Below are 20,640 nucleotides of genomic sequence, written 5' to 3' on the forward strand. Positions count from 1 at the left end.
TCGGTTTATCCGCCTTTCTGTACTTAAGGGACTATCTCCTGCCCTCATAGCCTGAAGAGGCCACGTGAAGGTCTTCTGAAAAAAACCTGTGCACATGGTTTCTTCATTGAGGAAGCTGCAGGGAGGCGCACGGGGCCGCGTGGCCCCTCACCCTCTCTGGCCTCTCACCTGTTCATGCTGACAGATGCGGAGCGGGTTTTCCGCTTAGTGCTGGAGAGACAGCAATACACAGGAGAGAGGGGGCCCTGCTCCCCTGGGAGTCTGGCGGCAGAAGAAAAAAGTACCTGGGTCGCGTTGCTGTCATCTCTCCCTTACCCTTATTTAGTTAATGATAGAGATCTAATTCGCCACACCATGCCCAGCCCCGCCTCTATCAGCTGCCTACTGATCTAAAAATGCAGGTGTAGCAGTTACGGTGGGGGGCACCCAGATTCCAGCTTCTTGCTAAGTCCCACCCTGGGAGACGGCAGGTGATGGCTCCAGCAGTTGGATCCCTGCCATTCGCCTGGGAGACATGGTTTGAGTTCCTATTCCTGGCTTCTGCCTGGGCTGGTCTGGCCATTTGGGGAGTGAACCAGTAAATGCGAGTGCTCTTTCTCAAGTATATTTTTAAAAAATGTTTAATGCCATTCTAATCATGTTCTGTCCCTACTTAAATCCTTTGCTGATCACTCAGACCTTGAAAACTATCAATAGTAAGTTCCTTGAGTGTTACAATCAAGGTTTTCCAGAAGCTCCCCTTACCCATACATAACCCATCGTAAATACCCTAACCCCGTTGGATGACTCCTTACCCCCCAGCGGGACTATTTCTAAACAGTTTGAGTTGGCAGTGTTTTCGAAAGCAGAGATTTCCGGCCATCGCTGCCTTCTCTGGCAACACTTGGCCGAAGCCGGGGAGTGGCTGCCTTACTCTAGACTGGGCACGGACTTCCCAAAGTGCCAGGGTGCCCTGCAAATCTGAGTCTGCCACCCAAATGTGCCTTCCTCAGTTACAGTAACCGCTGCATAGGCCTTTGTGCCTGCAACGCCTGGGTTATCCCACACGGCCTGAACCACTTACCGGCTTTTAACTTTGACGAAGTTGGGAACCTGGTATAGAATGTAAGCAGCGTGGACTTGAATCAGAACCGCTGGGTTGAATCCCAGAGAGAGTTGCCAGTGCAAAAACTTGCCTGTGGGGATCTTTGCACACCAAAGGCCAGTGATCCAGAGACTGCTCAGGAGCAGTAAGCTGTAACGTGACGTGACTGTGTCTTATGCTCCCACCCGGAACACAGCCTACTGAGTCAGAGGGTTCATAGTGATTCCACCACAGGTTACATCATCGGCAGCACAGAAGTGCCCTTTGTCAGGCATCCCTGGGTGCCTGCTAACGGATTGCATAGCTAGCTCCTTTTGCCACCTCTGCATTCTAGAACAGAGGTCAGTGAGCTATGGCTATTAACTGGCAGTCATACAAAGAGGTATAAAACAGGATGTGGAATACGCAACCATATGTGCGCAGGGTCCTGTTCAAGCTTGGGAGAAGGGCCCCTAACCCATCTTGGGGGTGTGGCAGAAGAGCAGGCAAGACTTCCTGGGAGAGATGATGCTTGAGCTTTCGATTCTGCAATGCATTTTCTAAAATTAATAGGCTTTTTAGAGTATTAAGTTTGCAGAAAAATTGACCAGAGAATTTTAATATTTCCCTCTCCCCCCAACACCAACCACCCCCCACAAACACCCAGGCTCACAGTTTCCCTTATCATTCGGATAAGGATTCCCTTATCATTAGGATATTGTATTAGTGTAGTGTATTTGCTAGAATAGATATACCAATATTAATACATTATGTTTAAAGTCCATTTACAGTAGAGTTCATGTTTTGTATTGTACACAGTTCTGTGGGTTTTGACAATGCACAATGTGATGTAGCTGTCATTAAAGTATACAGAAGAGTTTGCTACCCTACTAATCCCCTGGTCCTGGGGGCTGGCGCTGTGGCGCAGTGAATTAATGCCCTGGTCTGAAGCAAGTCCCAGCTGCTCCACTTTTGATCCAGCTCTCTGCTATGGCCTGGGAAAGCAGTAGAGGATGGCCCAAGTCCTTGAGACTCTGCACCTGCGTGGGAGACCTGGAAGCAGCTTCTGGCTCCTGGCTTTGGATCAGCGCAGCTCTGGCCGTTGCCATCTGGGAGTGAACCATCGGATGGAAGACTTTCTCTCTCTGCCTCTCCTCTCTCTGTGTAACTCTGACTTTCAAATAAATAAATAAATCTTTAAAAAAAAAAAAAAGAATCTCCCTTTCTCTCTCTCCCACTGTCTAACTCTGCCTGTCAAAAAAAAAAAAAAATCTCCTGGTCTTCCAGGAACTTCCTAGCTTACCCCCAAACCTTTGGCAGCTGCTGGCCTTTTTTTTTTTTTTAAGATTTATTTTATTTATTTGAATGACAGAGTTACAGAGAGAGAGGTCTTCCACCTGCTAGTTCACTCCCCAGATGGCTGCAATGGCTGGAGCTGCATCGATCCAAAGCCAGGAGCCATGAGCTTCTTCCGGGTTTCCCACGTGGGTGCAGGGGCCCAAGAACTTGGGCCATCTTCTGCTTTCCCAGGCCATAGCAGTGAGCTGGATTGGAAGTGGAGCAGCTGGGACTAGAACCGGTGCCCATATGGGATGCCGGCGCTTCAGGCCAGGGCTTTAATCCGCTGCGCCACAGCGCTGGCCCTAGCCACTGACCTTTTGCACTCTGTAATTTTGCCTTTTCCAGAATGTCATTAGAGTTGGATCACATAGTATGTAGCCTTTTCCTGCGGAATTCTTTCACTAAGCAATATGATTTGAAGTTTCTTTGTGTCTCTCACTGAGTAATATCTTATTGTATGAATGTACTAGCTTGTTAATTTATTCCTAAGAATCAACTATGTCTTCCAAAAAGATAGATTGAAATCTTATTCCTTATATGTCTGTGAATGTGACTTTATTTGGACAAAGTCTTTGCAGACGTGATCAAGTTAAGCTGAGGCTACTGGAGTGGGCCCTATTCTAACATGATAGGTATCCCCACAGAAGAAAATGGCACGTGCTGACAGAGACACATGGAGAATGCCACATGACAGCAGAGGCAGAGACCAGGGTGATGAAGCCATAAACCAGTGACCACCAGGGATCCACAGCCACCACCAGAAACCAGGATTCTCTCCAGAGTTGCAGCTGACATACTGAATCCAGACATCTAACCTCCAGAATTGTAAGAGAAGAAATGTCTGTGGGTATTTTTTAAAGCTTTTTATTTAGTGTATTTTAAAAAAAAATTTTATTTATTTTTAAAGATTTATTTTATTTATTTGAAAGACAAAGTTACAGAGAGAGGTAGAGCCAGAGAGAGAGAGAGAGAGAGAGAGGTCTTCCATCCACTGGTTCACTCCCTAAATGGCTGCAATGGCCTGAGCTGAGCTGATCTGAAACCAGGAGTGAGCCAGGAGCTTCTTCTGGGTCTGCCATGTGGGTACAGGGGCCCAAGCACTTGGGCTATCCTCCACTGCTTTCTCAGGTCATAGCAAAGAGCTGGATCAGAAGTGGAGCAGCCCGAACTTGAACCACACCCACATGGGATGCCAGCTCTGTAGGCTGGGGCTTTAAGCCGCTGCACCACAGTGCCAACCCCTGTTTGGTGTATTTTCAAAGACTTTATTGAGTGTATTTTATTTTATTCTAAGATTTATTTTATTTATCTGAAAGGCAGAGTGACATCGGGGGAGACACAGAAAGAGAGATCTGTACCCTGGCTCACTCCCCAAATGACCACAACAGCCAGGCTAGGCTAGGCTAAACCCAGGAGCCTGGAATTTGATCTGGGTCTCCCACACAGGTGGCAGGGGCCCAGGTGCTTAGGTCATCTTCTACTGCCTGCTCAGGTAAATTAGCCAGGATCTGGATTGGAAGTGGAACAGCTGGGAATCAAACCTGCACTCTGATATGGAATGCTACATTTCATAACCCACTGCACCACAGTGCCAGCCCCTGATTTTCCCTAAAATTTTAGAATCAGTTTGTCCGCATCCACAAAATAACTTGTTGGGATCTTTATTGGGATAGTGGTAAACTTATAGATCAAATTGGGAAGAACTGGTAACAATATGAGTCTTTCTACCCACACCATGGACAATCTCTCCATTTATTTAGATTTTCTTTAACTTCTTTCGTTAGTTTTGTAGCTTTCCTCACATAGATCCTGTGCATATTTTGTTAGATTTATACCTATTTATGTGCTAATACAAATGGTATTGTGTTTTAAACTTCAGATTCAACATGTTTATTGCTGGCAAATAGGAAAGTAATTGATTGTATATTAACCAAGCATCTTGCAACCTTGCCTTAATCACTTATTAGTTCCAGGGGGTTTTGGCAGTTCTTTGGATTTTTTTATATACACAATGATATCTTCTATGGGCAAAGGGGGTTTTACTTCTTCCTTCTCAATCTACCTGTTCCTTTCTTTTCTTATTACACTAGCTAGGACTTACAATAAGATGTTAAAAGATGTTAAATAGGAGTGGTGAGAGGGGACATCCTTGCCTTGTCCTCGTTTCTCACTATTAAGTATGGTACTTGTTGTAGGGTTTTTGTAGATACTCTATCAAGTTTAGGAAATTCTCTGTCCATTCCTAGTTTTTCTTTTTTTTAAATAGAGGAACAATATTAAAGGTTGATTTATTTGAAGGGCAGAAATATGTATATATATTTAGAGAGAGAGATCTCCCATCCATCTGCTTTTTCACTTCCCACATAGCCACAATGGCCGGAGCTGGGCTGATCAGAAGTCAGGAGCCAGAGCTTCCTCTGGATCTCCTACGTGGGTGCAGGAGCCCAAGCACTTGGATCATCATCTGCTGCCTTCTCAGGCCATTAGAGGGAGCTGGATTGGAAGTGGAACAGCCAGGACTTGAACTGGCACACATGCACTGTCCCACATTTCTAGTTTTCTGAGGATTTTTAAAATAAATCAGTGTTGGATTTTGTCATTCTTTTTCTGCATTTGTTGACTTGATCACATGATTTTTTTTTTCTTTACCCTGTCACATTAATTGATTTTCAAATGTTGAGCCAGTTTAGTATGGCATAAATCCCACTTGGTTATGATCTATAATGCATTTTACACATTGTTGGATTTGATTTGGGAATAATATGTTGAGAGTTTTTACATTTATATTCATGAGAGGAGCTGGTCGGTAGTTTTCATTCTTGTAATGTCTGCGTGTGGTTTTGGTTATAGGATAACGCTGGCCTCTTGAAAGCATTCGCTCTGCCTCTGCCTTCTGGTCGAGACTGTGCTAATCGGTATCACTCACTGCAAAGTGAAGTCACAAGTGAAATCATCTTGATGTCTCATTTTCTTTCTTGAAAGTTTAGTAATTGTTATTTCAATTTCTTCTTTTTCTTCTGTTTTTAAAATAGTTATTTATTTGAAAGTCAGGGTTATATATAGAGAGAGTAACAGAGAGAGAGAGAGAGAGAGAGACAGACAGACAGACAGATAGATCTTCCATCTGCTGGTTCACTTCTCAAATGGCTGCCTCAGCCAGGCTGGGCCAGGCATAGCCAGGGGCCCAGAACTCCATCTGGGTCTCCCATGTGGGTGTTAGGGACCTAACCACTCTATCATTTGCTGCCTCCTGGGTGTACATTAGCAGAAAGTGGATCAGAAGCAAAGGAGTCAGGACTTGAACCAGGCACTGAGATACGGGATAAAGTTGCCCCTAGCAGCAACTTAACCATGGCACCGAATGCCCACCCCAAATCACTACTTTGAAACTGGAGCCCTGTTGGTGTCATGATGAAGGTTGGTGTGGGCAAGTCTTCTATAGCTTCATGATTTAATCTCCATTTTTTGTTTGTTTTCTAAGTGGGCCAGAGTCCTTGAGTTGTAATCTTCGAAAGAATTTCATAGCCTATTTTTTCCTTCCCTATGTGAGACAGGGAAGTTAACGGAGGCTGTAATTGTCCAGTTGTCCCTCCCCTATCTCAGATAAGGTTCTGGTAATGTAGCTTCCTTAGAGAACAGAGCACAGCGTGCTCTGGGCTTATTTCCAAAGGGTTCCTTTTCCCCTCCTCTTGTCCGAAGTGGGACACTAAGTGGGACTCCTGGAGGTAAAACTCACGAAAGTGCGAGCTGTTCCCTTCCCCGAGAACTGGCCCTGGAATTAAACTCTCAGGGTGGTCCCCATCCACCCTCCAGAACTGCTGATTGTGGCTGGCGCTCTGCACCTGGGCTCTGCCTCCCTGGGGACGGCGGCACCGTGAGAGAGTTCCTGCGAATTCTGTCCCCAGCCGCTTGGCCCCGGTAAGCTGTGATCAGGTGTATGTATTCTCCTGTCTCTCATTTTCAAGGCTGCAGCTTCCCCAGTGAGCTCAACTCTATAAAGAATCCAGGAAGAGTTGATGATTTTCCAGATTGCCCAGATTTTTTTCCTGTCCTGAGGATGAAGTGATGACTTCCAAGCTGTTCAGATGTAAGAGCAGAAGCTGGAAGTCACCCTGCAGTGAGATGTCCATCAGTCTACGGCAGAATAAAAAGCCAGTGCCAACAGGTTTAGGAAGCTAACCACCGGGTTTTCACTCAATAGATGCTTGACTCACCGCTGGGCTGGAAGTCCCTTGAAAGTAGAGATGCTTTTAGTGCTTACTTACCAAATGAATGAAATCTAGGAAGGAAACGTCTGCCCTTCTAGAAAACTGCTAGCTGTAAGTATCATCCCCAAGATTCCAGCGCTGTCCCTGCAGCCGGTGAGGACGACGATCTGTGATGTCTTGGGAATTTCAGGGGAAGTCTGAATGGGGCTCACTGCAAGTCAGGCTCCAGCTGAAGGACCGACGCAGCCTGCTGCTTTTGCCAACAACAAGCCCCAAGCCCGTGAGGCCAAGCTGGCTCAGAAGTTATTGTCGTTATGTACAGCAGGCCAGGTGATTACTTGGAATCAATAATAATTATTACTTTTAACAAATTATTGGGGCAGGTGGTTGGCAGAAGAGTTGAGATGCCGCTGTCCCATGTTCTGATCCCAGTTCCGGCTCCCAGTAACACCTCCTTGGCAATGCAGATCCTGAGAGGCAGTAAGTGACAATGACCCTGCCACCCACTTGGGAAACCTGGATGCAGTTCCTGACTCCTGGCTTCAGCCCAGCCCAGTCCTGGCCACTTCAGACATCCGAGCAGTGACCCAGAAGACGGAAGTGCTTTCTCTCTTTCTCTCTCTTCTCAATCTGCCTTTTGAATACACAAATCACCATATTTCAAAGATTCCCAGATGTGCATATGCTCATAACATCTCTGAAATCATAATGTGTTTTTACCATTAATGGCAAGCCATGGTTTGAGTGGGAGCATCCTCTCTCCAACCCACATCTTTAGGACAACATCTTTTAAAGTAACATCTTCTAAAATCAAGGACATCTTAGAATAATGAAATATAGTAAATTCTTGTTTTTATCAAGATAACACACATACATGGTTTTGGAAGCCAGGCAACTTTGTTTTTAATATGGGAAAAAGGCATCCTCTATCCTGTCATCCGTTTGAAAACTTCTCCCTAGGGACCATTATTTTCAGTTCATTTAGCTGTTACTTCTGCTGTTTGCTTCCATATTTCTAAATAACATGACTAAACAACTACTTTTTGAAAAAGGTCCTTCTCAGTTTTGAAGAAGTTTTTATTGACTTCCTCCTATGGACTAGGAAGTTTCTCTCTCCCAAGATTCACCTTTTACACGCATATCCCACATTATTTTCTCCAATTGTTTACACATTACTTGTTCCCCAGCACTATAAATTGCTTTTAAAATAGATTTCATTCTTATCAAGGCTAAATCAGCCCATGGTTGGTAGAGGAAGATAGTTCCATAAGGCTAGTTGTATGTGTGTTTGAAGTCCCTCCCCATATCCTAGTTTGAGCAACCACCTCCTAATTATCACAGAATTACAAGCTTAATTTGCAATTCTCTGCTTCTCTTACTGTTTTTTTAAAAAGATTTATTTATCTATTTGAAAGGCAGAATTACAGAGAGGCAGAGAGAGAGGTCTTCCATCCACTGGTTCACTCCCCAGATGACTGCACCCATCTGAAGCCAGGAGCCAGGAGCTTCTGCCAGGACTCCCACACAGGTGCAGGGGCCCAAAGACTTGCTTTCCCAGGCCATAGCAGAGAGCTGGATTGGAAGTAGAGCAGCCAGGACTCAAACCGGCGCCCATATGGGATGCTGGCACTGCAGGTGGTGGCTTTACCCGCTACACCACAGCGCCAGTCCCTGTTTTCTTACTTTTGAGAATACCTATTGAGTAGCATACAAGGGAAAGAAAGACCAAATCTCTTTCCAAAGCACCCACACAGCATCTCCTCCAAATCCCCTGGGGGAAATACCCACTTTCTGCTTTCTGTCCCCTCCCACATGCATCCTTTCAAAATGATTATAATTTTAGTGGGATCAATATTGTTTTTAATGATCAAAGACTTACGGTCCAGAGTATTTATTTATTTAACAAAGAAACTATTCCTTAGTCCACATATTTGATGTTTCATAGTTCAGGGACATAGATCAGTGACAAACTTCTAGAGAATTCAAACCAAAGAAATTCTTGACATACTACATCACTTTGCACTCCTCAAAATCTTCCGTGGAATCATAATTTCTGCGAGAATCTGCAGATGCTTTCTTTCTTGGTTCAGCCACAGCAGACTTCTAGGCAGCTGCAGCACTCAAGGATTTGGCAAAGACTCCAACACAGTGAACCCACAGACGTCTGGCCAGAGGGGCCCGCATCTGAGGCTTTGCCAACGCACTGCTTGCCGTGGTGGCTGTTATCCTCAACACCAGTGTCCTTCCTGGTTACTGGAGAAATGGTGGGATCAATATTTAATGTGTGTATACTTTGTCACCATGTATTCCATGGTGGCTTTTTCCTTTACTGGGCATCTTTTATGTTTCCTAGGATTAATGAAATTTTTGTTGCTTCCTTCAGTTTCCTATATTCTCACTACCAATTACCCTATACTGTATTAGTTTATTATTGTTACTGTAACAACAAGTTACTGAAAATTGGGTGGCTTAGACCATTTATGACCTTATAGTTCTGTAGGTAAGAAAAATAAGTACATGGGGCAGGCAGTTGGCCTAGTGATTAAGACACTGCTTGGAATGCTTGTATCCCACATCAGAGTGCCTGGGTTTGAGTCCTGTCTCTGCTTCCAGTTCCAGCTTCCCATTAATGCATGCTCTGGGAGGCAGCTGGTGATGTATCCCTGCCACCTACAAGAGTCCTGGATTGGGGCCAGTGCTGTGGCATAGTGGGTAAAGCTGCCGCCTGCAGTGCTGGCATCCCATATAGGTGCTGGTTCGAGTCTCGGGTCCTCCACTTCCAATCTAGCTCTCTGTTATGGCCTGGGAAAGCAGTGGAAGATGGCCCAAGTCCTTGGGTCCCTGCACCCATGTAGAGGACCTGGAGGAACCTCCTGACTTTTGGCTTCAGATCAGAGCAGCTCTGGCCACTGGGGCTGGCTGGGAAGTGAACCAACAGATGGAAGACATCTCTCTCGCTCTCTCTCTGCCTCTCCTTTTCTCTCTGTATAATTCTGACTTTTGAATAAATAAATAAATCTTTTTAAAAAAAGTCTTAGATTGAGTTCCATGTTCTCCTGGCTTCAGCCTGACCTAGCCCTGGCTATTGCAGGCATTTGGGGGAATGAAACAAATAATGGGATATTGATATTCTCTCTCTCTCTCTCTCTCTCTCTCTCTCTCTTTCTCTCTTTCTTCCTCCCTCCCTCCTTCCCTCCTTCCCTCCCTCCCTCCCCCATCCCTCCATCCCCCCTTCAGATAAATAGAAAGTAAATTAAAAATTGAAAAAATGGAAAGACTGAGTACAGAGTGAGTCAACTGGGATCCTTTGCTTAGAATCTCACGAGGCTTAAACCAAGGTGTCAGCTGGGCCACATTGCTTTCTGGAATTCCTGGAGCTGAATCCACCTCCAAGCTACTAGAGCTGTAGCCTGAACTCTGTTTCTTTCATTATTTTTTAAAAAATTTATTTATTATTTATTTGAAATGTAGAGGCAGCTATACAGAGAGAGGGAGAGGTCTCCTACTTGCTGGTTCAGTCCCCAAATGGCGGCAACAGCCTAGGCTGGGGCAGGCTGAAACCAAGGGCAGAACTTAGTCCAGGTCTCCCACATGGATGGCAGGCACCCAGGTACTTGAGCCATCATCTGCTGCCTTCCAGAATATACATTAGCAGGAAGTTGGAATGAGAGGTGGAAGTGGGGCTTGAATTGTGGCATTCCAATATGGGATGCAGGTGCCCCAAGTGCTGTCTTAACTGCTGAGCCAATTCTGGTTCTTACAGCCTTTCCCATGCTGCTTGTACTTTATAGAGAAAAAATCTGGCACTTTGAGTTTTGTTCATGGGTGGGCATTTGGCACAGTGATTAAGCTGTTGCTTGGGATGCCCACAGCCCATATCAGAGTCACTGGGTTTGAGTCCTGATTCTGCATCCAACCCAGCTTCCTGCTAATGCACACTCTGAGAGACAGCAGGTAAAGGCTTGAGGACTTGGATCCCTGCCACCCACCTGGGAGACCTCGACCAAGTTCTGGGCTCCTGGCTTTGATGTGGCCTGGCCTAGCCCTGGCTGTTGCAGGCATTTGGAGGAGTGAACCAGTAAACGTAGGAGCCCTCACTCTCTGTACCTTACAACTAACTAACTAACTAAATAACAAAGATAAGAGGGTTGATGTTTGGGGTGAACGAGAAGTTAAAGTTGCACGGTAATCCATGACATGTCAGTTCACGTGAGATCGTTGATGTTCAGCCCATCCAATGTTGGCTTTTCATTTTAGTGGGAAAAGGGCTGAGCCCCTGACTCAGAGAGATCTGTGGCTGTGGTTAGAAGCAGAGCTCCTGCGTCCCTGTGATGAGGACCAGTTCACCTCTCCACGAGGACAAATAACTGAGGGAAAAAGAAAAACAAACAAAACAGAGCTCCTACAGCTCTTGCTAACCTCACCTGAGAAGGGCAGGCTGTGTCCAGGAGATCAGAATTCTAGACTCGCTGAATTCAGTCCTGGTCATACAATCACCTTGATTCTCACAGAACTAAGGTCCTTGGAAAGGTCGGCATCATCAGTGTGGGGGAAGGAAGAGATTCCGAATCTGCATTTCCATTTCATGATAGCTGAACCAGAAATAAGTTTCACAGTGTGGCTAGGCTCTGCCGATTTCTACCTGCAGAGAAAGTGGCAAGACACTGTCATGCGCCAGTACCTCCTCTTGCTTCGTAAAGTTCACAGAGCTCTCCGCCTCCAGTCTCCTCCTTTGGAGTGCCACCTGGGCAAAGAGAACCATTAATTTATTGGGTGTTTGTGTGCGTATTTTGAGAATGATATTTTTTAGCATTTAATTTTAAATAAGAAGGCACCTGCTGTATTCATTTTAAATAATGTATTTTTACTACATAGTGATGTAGGAATATATTTTCAGTGTAAGAAAATGAAAATATTAAGGATAAAAGGTGATCACCAACCCCCAGCGCCGCTTCCCCTCCACGGGAGTAACTGCCGTTGCCGAACAGCGTGCACCAGTTAGTCATGGCAGGTCAGGTTCTGCTGCAGTGACAAACATCCTCAGAACCCCAGCGTCTCACAGTCACAAAAGCGTCTGGCTTGATCATCTCATGTTTTTGTCCTAGGGCAGCTTCCGTGATGTCAGGACACAGCTTGAAAGGGCAGCTGGGATGTACTGATCTCAGGGCAGAGGGAAAAGAACAGTGGAGCCTCTCAAAGCCTCTGTTGGGGGGTCTCCCACGTCTCTCTGTCTCACACTCGCCTGGGCAAAGCAAGTCGTATAGCCGCGTGTGACTTCAGAGGGGTGGAGGTGGGGTATTGTGCCTCCACAGGGAGCGGCCGTGAAGTTTCCCATACTTCTATGGAATACGTAAAGCTATAGAAAGAGATATCACTTCTGCATAATTTATTATGGCTCTGAATCTTGCTTTCTTCATGCAAAAAAATGTGCCTTAGAGGTCTTCCCACATTATACAAATAAATCCATTTGAGTTTTCAGCCATGGCAGAGCATGCCGTAAAATGGGAAGTACTATCATTTATTTAGCTCTTTCTCTAGTTGAAGACATTTAAGTCATTTCCAGTTTGGTATTATTGCAGACAAGGGTGTAGCAAATATCCTCATACTTGCCCTTTGTGCTTATGTGCAGCCGATTCTCTGGGGTGGGTACGGAGAAGTGGAATAGCTGGAGAGAAGCTCTCCAGAGGAACCCTGCCAATACTGCGCAAGGGCAGAGCACTGTTAGAATCTGGAGGAGAAGTCACGGGTCCGGGCAGGAGGACGCGTGAAGTCAGCCTTGCAGGGAGGGAAAAGAGGGAGTAAATGCCTTGAGCCTCTTCCCTGTGTCTCCTACTGGGCTGACCCCAACCAGACGACGGAAGGACCCTGTCCTGTCTGCCTCCCGGAGTGCAGAGGAGGCGGGAAAGCGCAGAGAACAAACCTGAAGGAGCAAATAGCAGCCACCCAGCCACCCTCCCCCACCCAGCACAAGGAAGGACTGAACTGTTTGACGTTGTACTTGACTGTCTTTCCAGTTTGCACGACCCTAATGGCTAGCGGAGCTGCACATCTTTCCATGTACTTCTATGCACTTTGTATCTCCTCTCCCCTACCTAGATGTCGCCTCCCTGTTTTCTGAGTTGACTCTCTCTTGATGAACTGGATAGAAATCTTTTGTAAATCTTACCCCACAGTGTGTCACTTGTCTTTGCTTTGCCAAAAGGCTCTTGAAGTGTTGAGGCAATAATTTAATCAGTCTTTGCCTGGATGGCTTTTGTCTTATGTCTTGTTTAAGGAAAGCTTTCCACTCCACATGATCAGTGTATCCTGCTTGTTTTTTTTTTTTTTTCTGATAGTTTTATGACTTTTATAGTTAGTTCTTTCATCCACCTGGGATTTATATTTGAAAATGGTATGGGGTATGAGCAAATTAGCTTGTTTTCCCAAATGGATATCCAGTTGTCACAGGAGCATTTCTGGAATAATTAATCATTTCCCCATTATTTGAAATAACATTTCAGTGTATCTTTATAAATTCATTGCTGGATTCTTTTCTCACTGATTGGTTTGTAAATTCTAGTGCCAGAGCTATTCTGTTTCTTTCTTTTTTTAAAGATTTATTTATTTATTTGAAATTCAGAATTACACAGAGAGAGGAAAGGGGGTGGGGGAAGGGAGGGAGGGAGGGAGGGAGGGAGGGAGAGAGAGAGAGAGAGAGAGAGAGGTCTTCCATCTAATGGTTCACTCCCCAATTGGCCACAATGGCAGGAGCTGTGCTGATCTGAAGCCAGGAGCCAGGAACTTCTTCCGGTCTCCCATGCGGGTACAAGGGCCCAAGGACTTGGGACATCTTCTACTGCTTTCCCAGGCCATAGCAAAGACCTAGATTGGAAGTGGAGCAGCCAGGTCTCGAAACAGCACCCATATGGGATGCCGGTGCTTCAGGCCAGGGCGTTAACCCTCTGCGCCACAGTGCTGGCCCCACTATTCTGTTTTAATTACTGAAAATCTACTCCGTGCTTTAATATCTGGTAAGGCAAGTTGTTCCTCTATTTTTTTCAATAGTATCCTTTTTTATACTTGCATAACTATTCTTCCATGTGAATTTTAATTTTAATTCCCAAGCATTTGAGCCATCTTCATTGCCTTCACAGGTGCATTAGCAGGGAGCCGCACTGGAAGCAGAGCAGCCAGAACTCAGACCAGCACTCATATGGGATTCCAGCTTCGCAGGTGGCAGCTTGACCTGCTGGTCTTAGCGGCAGGCATCCTAACCAGTGTCTTAATCACCAGGCTGAACGCCTCCCTTTGTGAATTTTAGAATCAGCTGATCAACTCCTTTGAACAATTCTTGTGGCATTTTATTGGACTTCCATTGAATTTATGTGTCTGCATTAGGAGAATTTCTTTCTTTCTTTTCTTTCTTTTTTTTTTTTTTTTTTTTTTTTTTTTTAGGAGAATTGATTCCTTTTGGGTATTGTGTCTTTCCCATCCAGGAAGGTGATATATACCTCTATTTGTCTCACAGTAGAGTTACAACTTTCTTTATAAAGGTCTGGCACATTTTTCATAGATTAGTCCCTGGGTATTTTAGCATTTTTGTTGCTGTTTTAAGTGGTAGATTTTGTTCCGTGTCTTTTATAACTTGATTATTGTATATTTGTCTAAATAGTTCAATTCTATCATGAGTTCAGTGGTGACTGCTTGCCTTGCATGGGTTTGAAGATTTGTGTTGCATGCTGCTGATCTCTCTCCCCACCATGTGAGGACACACAAGCCGGGAGGAGAGCCCTCATCAGAACTGACCGTCCTGGCACCCTGCTCTCGCACTTCCAGCCTTCAGAACTGTAAGCGAATAAACTCCTGTTGTTTAAGCCCCTTCGATTCTTAAAGTATTTTCAGAATGTGGATTCAGCCCTTCCTTGCTGGATTTTGTCTCTTTTGCCTTACCAAGATAGTTTTATAAACCAAAACAAGGGGCAGGCATTTGTGCAGTCATTAAGACGGTGTTGCTTCCTGCTAACACACATCCGAGGAGGCAGGGTATAGTAGCTCGAATACTGGGGTCTCTGCCACCCACATGGGAGGGGACCCCTGGGAAAAGGTGGAAGTCCTGGATGCAGCTCTGCTGTCTCTTAGGGAAGGTTCTAGAATCTGCATGTGATTATTTATTGGACAGAATTCAGTTACATGGCTGTACGTGACTATAAGTCTGGCGTTTATTCTGGGAGCGCCATGTGCTTAGCTACAACATAGATGATCTATACATGTCATTCAAAGTCCAGGACTGGACAGATACCCTTCTCTGGCAGTTGAGTTCATCTGACTTCATAGGAGGAAGGTTCTTGCCCTCTGATTTCCATGACGTCTGGTTCTCCTTCAAGGGTGCTCTTCCTTGACCAGTACCTTCATGGCCATATGCTGTGGACATTTGAATGTCACGTCTCTGGGGCTGTGTAGGTGTTATATCCCTGTTTCTTGATGGTTTAGGGACTCTGACATTTTTTGTTGCTTTGTGGAAGAAACGGAAATATTTATTAAGGCTGCTTAGTCTGCCCCAGATACTAAGAAAAATGCTTGGTCCATTTTTTCTCTATAAACGTAGAAGGAGAATAAGTTCTAAAGACCCTTCTTAAGGGAAGAATCATACATAGTGAAAATTAAGATTTTTATTTTATTTGAAAAGCAGAATTACAGAGAGAGAGAGAGTGCGCGCGAGCGCGATCTTCCATCCGTCTCCCAATGGCTGCTACACGTCCAGGCTGAGCCAGGTGGAAGCCAGGAACTCCATCCAGGTCTCCAACATGAGTGGCAGGGGCCCAGGCACTTGGGCCATCTCCCCCACTTTCCCAGGCCCATCAGCAAGGAGCTAAATGGGGCACGGAGCAGTCAGGACTTGAGCTGGTACTCATATGAGATGCCAGTGTCATAGATGGTAGCTTAGCCCACTGTGCCATAATGCCAGCCCCTGGCCACCCTAAATTTTAGTGGCATTAAATAGCAGTCATTTATTCTCAGCTCAATGACCCAAGTTCACACTCTGTACTCTGTCTCCAATGACTGTTTGATCGGGGATCTCAAGGCCAGGTTCTTTGCCATTCTAGCTCCATGGCATCAGTTGAGGCCTCTGTTGGAGCTGCACTGTAGTTCGACTTTTCTCTTTCACAGATATGATTGACAGAACTTGGCAATGAACTTCCTGCATGCAAGTCCCCATCTCGGGAGTTTGATTCCTGGGAAACCCAGCCCACAACAGGCTCTGAAGTCAAACAGAACTGGGTTTGAGCCTCGCTCCAAACACTGACTAGGTATGCAACCTCAGATACTGCCAGTCTCTGTTTTCAGTATCCAGTGATGCAACAGTCATAGTGTCTGCCCCTCGCAGTTACTGTGAGGATGAGGAGAAATAATGCAAGGGTGCCTGAGAAGGTTCAGGGAAAATAGAATTAAAGATAAGTTTATTTTCATATAAAAATGTTTTGAAATCCATGTACAAGAAGAGTCTGCCTGACACCCGCATATTCTGAAAAACTATGCATGGATTTCAAAATCTTTTGCAACAAAATAACTTTTAATTCTATTTTTCTATTAATTTTTGCAGTACCCTCACACATACAAAGCATTCAGCTCAGATTTACATACTAGGAATGTTCAAAATAGGTGTTCAAAATAGGAGCTAATGGGTTAGTAGTAGTGTTTTATTAAAAATAATTTTTTTAAAAAAGTCATATTATCTGTTTGAGAGGAGAAAGACAGAGCTCCTTCATCCACTGGTTCATTCCCCAAATGCCTGCAGCAGTCAGGGCTGGCCCAGGCCAGAGCCAGGAGCTCAGAACTCAACCCACGTCTCCAGAGAGGAGGCAGCGACTCAGCTACTTGAGCCGTGATCTGCGGCCTCCCGTGGTGCGCGTTAGCAGAAAGCTGGAATCTGGAGCAGTCAGGACAGGAACCCGGGAGCTTGGATAGAAGATCTGGTCTCCCGCATGGGTGGCAGGTCCCCTAGCACTAGGTAAGGGGATTCCACTGCTTTCCAGGCACGTTAACAGAAAGCTGGATCAGAAGCAGAGCAGCCAGAACTTGAACCAGCGCCCTGATGGGATGCTGGCCTCTCAAGCAGCAGCCGCTTAACCTGCTGCACCACATTGCCAGCCCCTTTCTTCTTGCCTGCATTTCCAGCTAAGGTAGCTTCCTGTCCGGCTGAAGCAGCAATGGGCCGGTGTTGGTCGCTTGTTGCCAGCAGGTGGCGCCGGTGGATAAGGCTGCAGTCCTATGCTGCTCGGTAGCTATGTCAACAGTCACAGATTGCGCTTCAGGTTCTCGCGCATCTTGTTTGGTTCACCTTCCTCACCCATTTGCCCAATGCCGACTCTCCCATCACTGGTCCTTTCACCCCTTCCTCAGCAGTTGCCTACCGAGTCCTTACTGCAGCCAAAGGGCAGCTTCAAATCCCTTCTAAAACATCCCTCTGGCTAAGAAACACAAAAGGCAATAAAGAAAATCCTAGGTCTGGCCAGAGAGCTGGACTGGTGAGAGCTGAACCAGAGCAGTTCCAGCCCCTGCTCGCCTTCTGGTCTAGGCTGGCGCCAGCTCATGCTCTTGAAGGAGGTTGCTTTTATTTTATTTTATTTTATTTTTAAGATTTATTTATTTGGAAGGCAGAGTTACAGAGAGGCAGAGGCAGAGCAGAGGGAGGGAGGGGGAGAGAGAGATAGAGAGAGATAGAGAGAGAGAGAGAGAGAGGTCTTCCATCCACTGGTTCACTCCCCAAATGGCCACAGCAGCCAGAGCTGGGCCAATCCAAAGCCAGGAGTTTCTTCTGGGTCTCCCACATGGGTACAGGGGCCCAAGCACATGGGCCATCTTCTACTGCTTTCCCAGGGTTATTAGCAGGGAGCTGGATTGGAAGTGGAGCAGCCGGGACTCGAACCAGCGCCCATATGGGATGCCGGCACTGCAGGCAGTGGCTTTACCCACTAAGCCATAGTGCCAGCCCCAAGGAGGTTGCTTTAATTTGAATGGGAAGGTGCTTAATTTGAGGGCCACTGGGTCTGGAGGAAAATGATCCTCCTGTAGAAGCAGCTGAGACCACCCAGTCCTTAATCCAGAGACATAGCAACTGGACTCTGGGCTGGCTAACATTGCGGAGCAAGGGGAAAAAGATAAAAGCCATAAGGGGAACAGACGGAGGTGTTGAAGGTCCCCTGGGCGGAGGTGGCTGGCTGGATTCAGAGCTCTGGCAGAAGTGACTTTGCAGGGCCTTGAGCACAGCACATGGACCAGCAAGCAAACCTGGAAGCCAGGAGCCCAGGGCCCAGCTGAAGTCTGTGGCTGTGGAGGAGACACACCCTCACCCTCCTCACCCCCCCTCACCCCCTCCCCCGAGCTGTGGGCAAGGATCTTAGCTGAAGGTCAGCTCTGTGACACAGCTGTAGAGGTGCCAGGAAGGGCTCCCTCCGTGGTGAGAGCTCTCCGTCACCACTCCCAGTGCTCAAATGCCACCATCGTGCCCTTCAGAATGAACATTGCTCCCTCTGACAGCAGGATTCCTACAAGGGGATGTGTGTGTTTATGACTTGGAGAAAAGTCTCCAAATACACAGCTTCATTGTTACCATGGGTCATCATCAGCCAGGTGCACAGTGAGTTCCAGGGATAACTGAGGAGGGATGGGGAAGGAGAGGAGGAGGTGAGAGGGAATTACGCCCGGCAGTTCACACCCCACCTGGGACACCTGTAGCCCTTAGCAGACTGTCTGGGCTGAGTCCTGGCTCCACTCTTCATTCCAGGTTCCTGCTCATGTGCACCCTGGGAGGCAGCAGGTGACGGCTGCAGTAGTGGGCCCCCGCCATCCAGGCGGAGTTCCAGACACCTGGCTGACCGGGCCCAGCCTAGGCATTTAGGGAATGCATCAGCAGGTGGGAGATCTTTATCTGTCTATCTCTACCTTTAAAATAAAATAAATAATCTTTAAAAGTGTTTATTTTTATTTACTTGAAAAGCAGAGTTATGGGGGGGGGGGACCAAGAGAGAGATCTTATATCCACTGTTCACTCCACAAATGGCCACAATGGCAGGAACTGGGCCAGTCCAAAGCTAGGAGCCAGGAGCTGCTTCTTGGTCTCCCACGTGGATGTAGGGGCCCAATCTCTTGGGCTTCCTCCAGTGTTTTTCCAGGCACATTAGCAGAGAGCTGGGTCAGAAGTGGAGTAGCCGGGACTCGAACCAGTGGCCATTTGAGATGCCAGCATCATAGGCAGCAGCTTTACCTGCCATGCCACAAACTCTGGCCCCAATAAACAACTTAAAAGCCATATTAAAAGGGGTGTTTATGGGGCCAGCGCTATGGCATAGTAGGTATAGCCACTGCCTGAAGTACCAGTGTTATAGAAATCTAAGGTGGGAAGACTCCATTTTTTCAAACAGGCACCAGAGACAGTGGAGGATCAAGCAGTTGATTACACTAGTGGGCCCAGCTGGAGTCATCTCCTGAGCACTGAGCAACAATCCCCAGTTTCTTACAATATTTATAGATTCATCAGCATCGTGCCTTAACTGTCACAGCATTGGGGGGGGGGGGGTTTAAATGGCAGCCTACGTGCTACGTGACTTAGGACCACACTTCCAATGGTCGGTGGGCCCGGTATGTTTGTAAAAGAGATACCAGGGGCAGATTTCTAGGACAGATGTATGACTGGAGGTTACAGAAGCAGAGCTTAGGGTGTCTTCCCTCCCCAGACAAGGGAACAGCGGGCAGCTGCTGCTCTAGTTAACTGCGAGCAACCACTTTTCCAGGTCTGTGTTGGGAGGAGGGGTCTGCTTCTCTGTCTCTGTCTCTGGTTGTGGCCATATTTCCTCTACACCGGTATCCCATACAGGCACCGGTTCAAGTTTTGGCTGCTCCACTTCCGATCCAGCTCTCTGATAAGTCCTGGGAAAGCAGTGAAAGATGGCCCAAGTGCTTGGGCCCCTGCAGCTGTGTGGGAGAGCCGGAAGGTGTTCCTGGCACCTGGCTTTGGATCAGTGCAGCTCTGGCCGTTGCCATCTGGGGAGTAAACCAGTGGATGGAAGACCTCTCTCTCTTTCTCCCTGCCTCTGTCTCTCTGTAACTCTGACTTTCAAATAAATGAGAAATAAATGTTTAAAAAAAGAATTAAAGGAATTAATATATGTTAGAATTGTGGTAGCCAGAGAACCTGATCCAGCTCCCTGCTGGTGCCCTGGGGAAGGCAGTGGAGGATGGCCCAGGGGCTTGGGTTGCTGCTGCCCACATTGGAGACCTGGATGGAGTTCCAGGCGCCTGGCTTCAGCGGGGCTCAGCCCCAGCCATTGCAGCCTTTTGGGGAGTGGACCAGCGGGTGGAAGATTTCTGTCTCTCCCTCTCTCTGTCACTCTGCCTTTCAAGTAAATAAAATAAGTCTTTTTAAAAAACCTCTTGGTTGTTAGTTTTTGGCAATGAATGCAAAAAATGTTAAAAACACCATGTGGCTCAAATGGTACAGGCCAAAAAAAGCATAATTCTGTCTGATTGCCAGACCTGAGCCTGAGGGTCCAGGGTGTAGTCTCAAGTCCCCTGGGAGAGGCAGCTGGACGTAGGAGCAGCTTCAACATAGCTTGATAAGCGCAGAGACAGGAAGACGTGTGGTGGACAGAAGAGGAGCCAGGGGGTCTTTGAAGAGAAGTCTGTTAGAGAGGACTCGGCCCTAGGAGAGGGTCACAGGGATCAGGGACCTAGCGGGCTGGCAGAGGCCATGCAGGCTGCAGAGGGGCCAGGGCCTGCAGAGTGGCATTGCCCACATCATCAGGCTGTTCAACAACTTTGGAATTTTCCTGATTAACATTTCTGCTGTTTTTGATAGAAAGCCAGAGGCTGTTTCTGAACCTCCGCCCCCTTCCCCCCAACAACAACAGCAAAGCCCTTGCGCGGGTCATGAGGCAGCCAGGCTCCTCCTCTTGCTCATTCTGTGCCCTCACTCAGGTCCTTTTGCCCCCAGGGGATGGAAGGAAATCCAGGACTGTTGACCTTTGTCTGAACACCTCGGACTTGCCGCAC

The 20,640-nt window shown here is 46.8% G+C and overlaps 1 long non-coding RNA gene across 9 annotated transcripts in view; it reads left to right on the forward strand.

Moving 5' to 3' along the window:
- The window catches only part of LOC103352375 (uncharacterized), a 30,649-nt gene that overhangs the window by 453 nt on the left and 9,556 nt on the right, over window positions 1-20,640 (forward strand). Inside the window, exons 2-5 of one of the 9 annotated variants that reach the window (XR_011379868.1) lie at window positions 3,049-3,229; window positions 14,264-14,438; window positions 15,760-15,899; window positions 18,377-18,505. This is a non-coding gene — a long non-coding RNA (uncharacterized lncRNA). The other 8 variants (XR_011379866.1, XR_011379865.1, XR_011379871.1 and 5 more) reach the window with 8 other exon arrangements.

The sequence above is a fragment of the Oryctolagus cuniculus genome, chromosome 11 (assembly GCF_964237555.1).
Source record: "Oryctolagus cuniculus chromosome 11, mOryCun1.1, whole genome shotgun sequence".
Taxonomy (NCBI): domain Eukaryota; kingdom Metazoa; phylum Chordata; class Mammalia; order Lagomorpha; family Leporidae; genus Oryctolagus; species Oryctolagus cuniculus.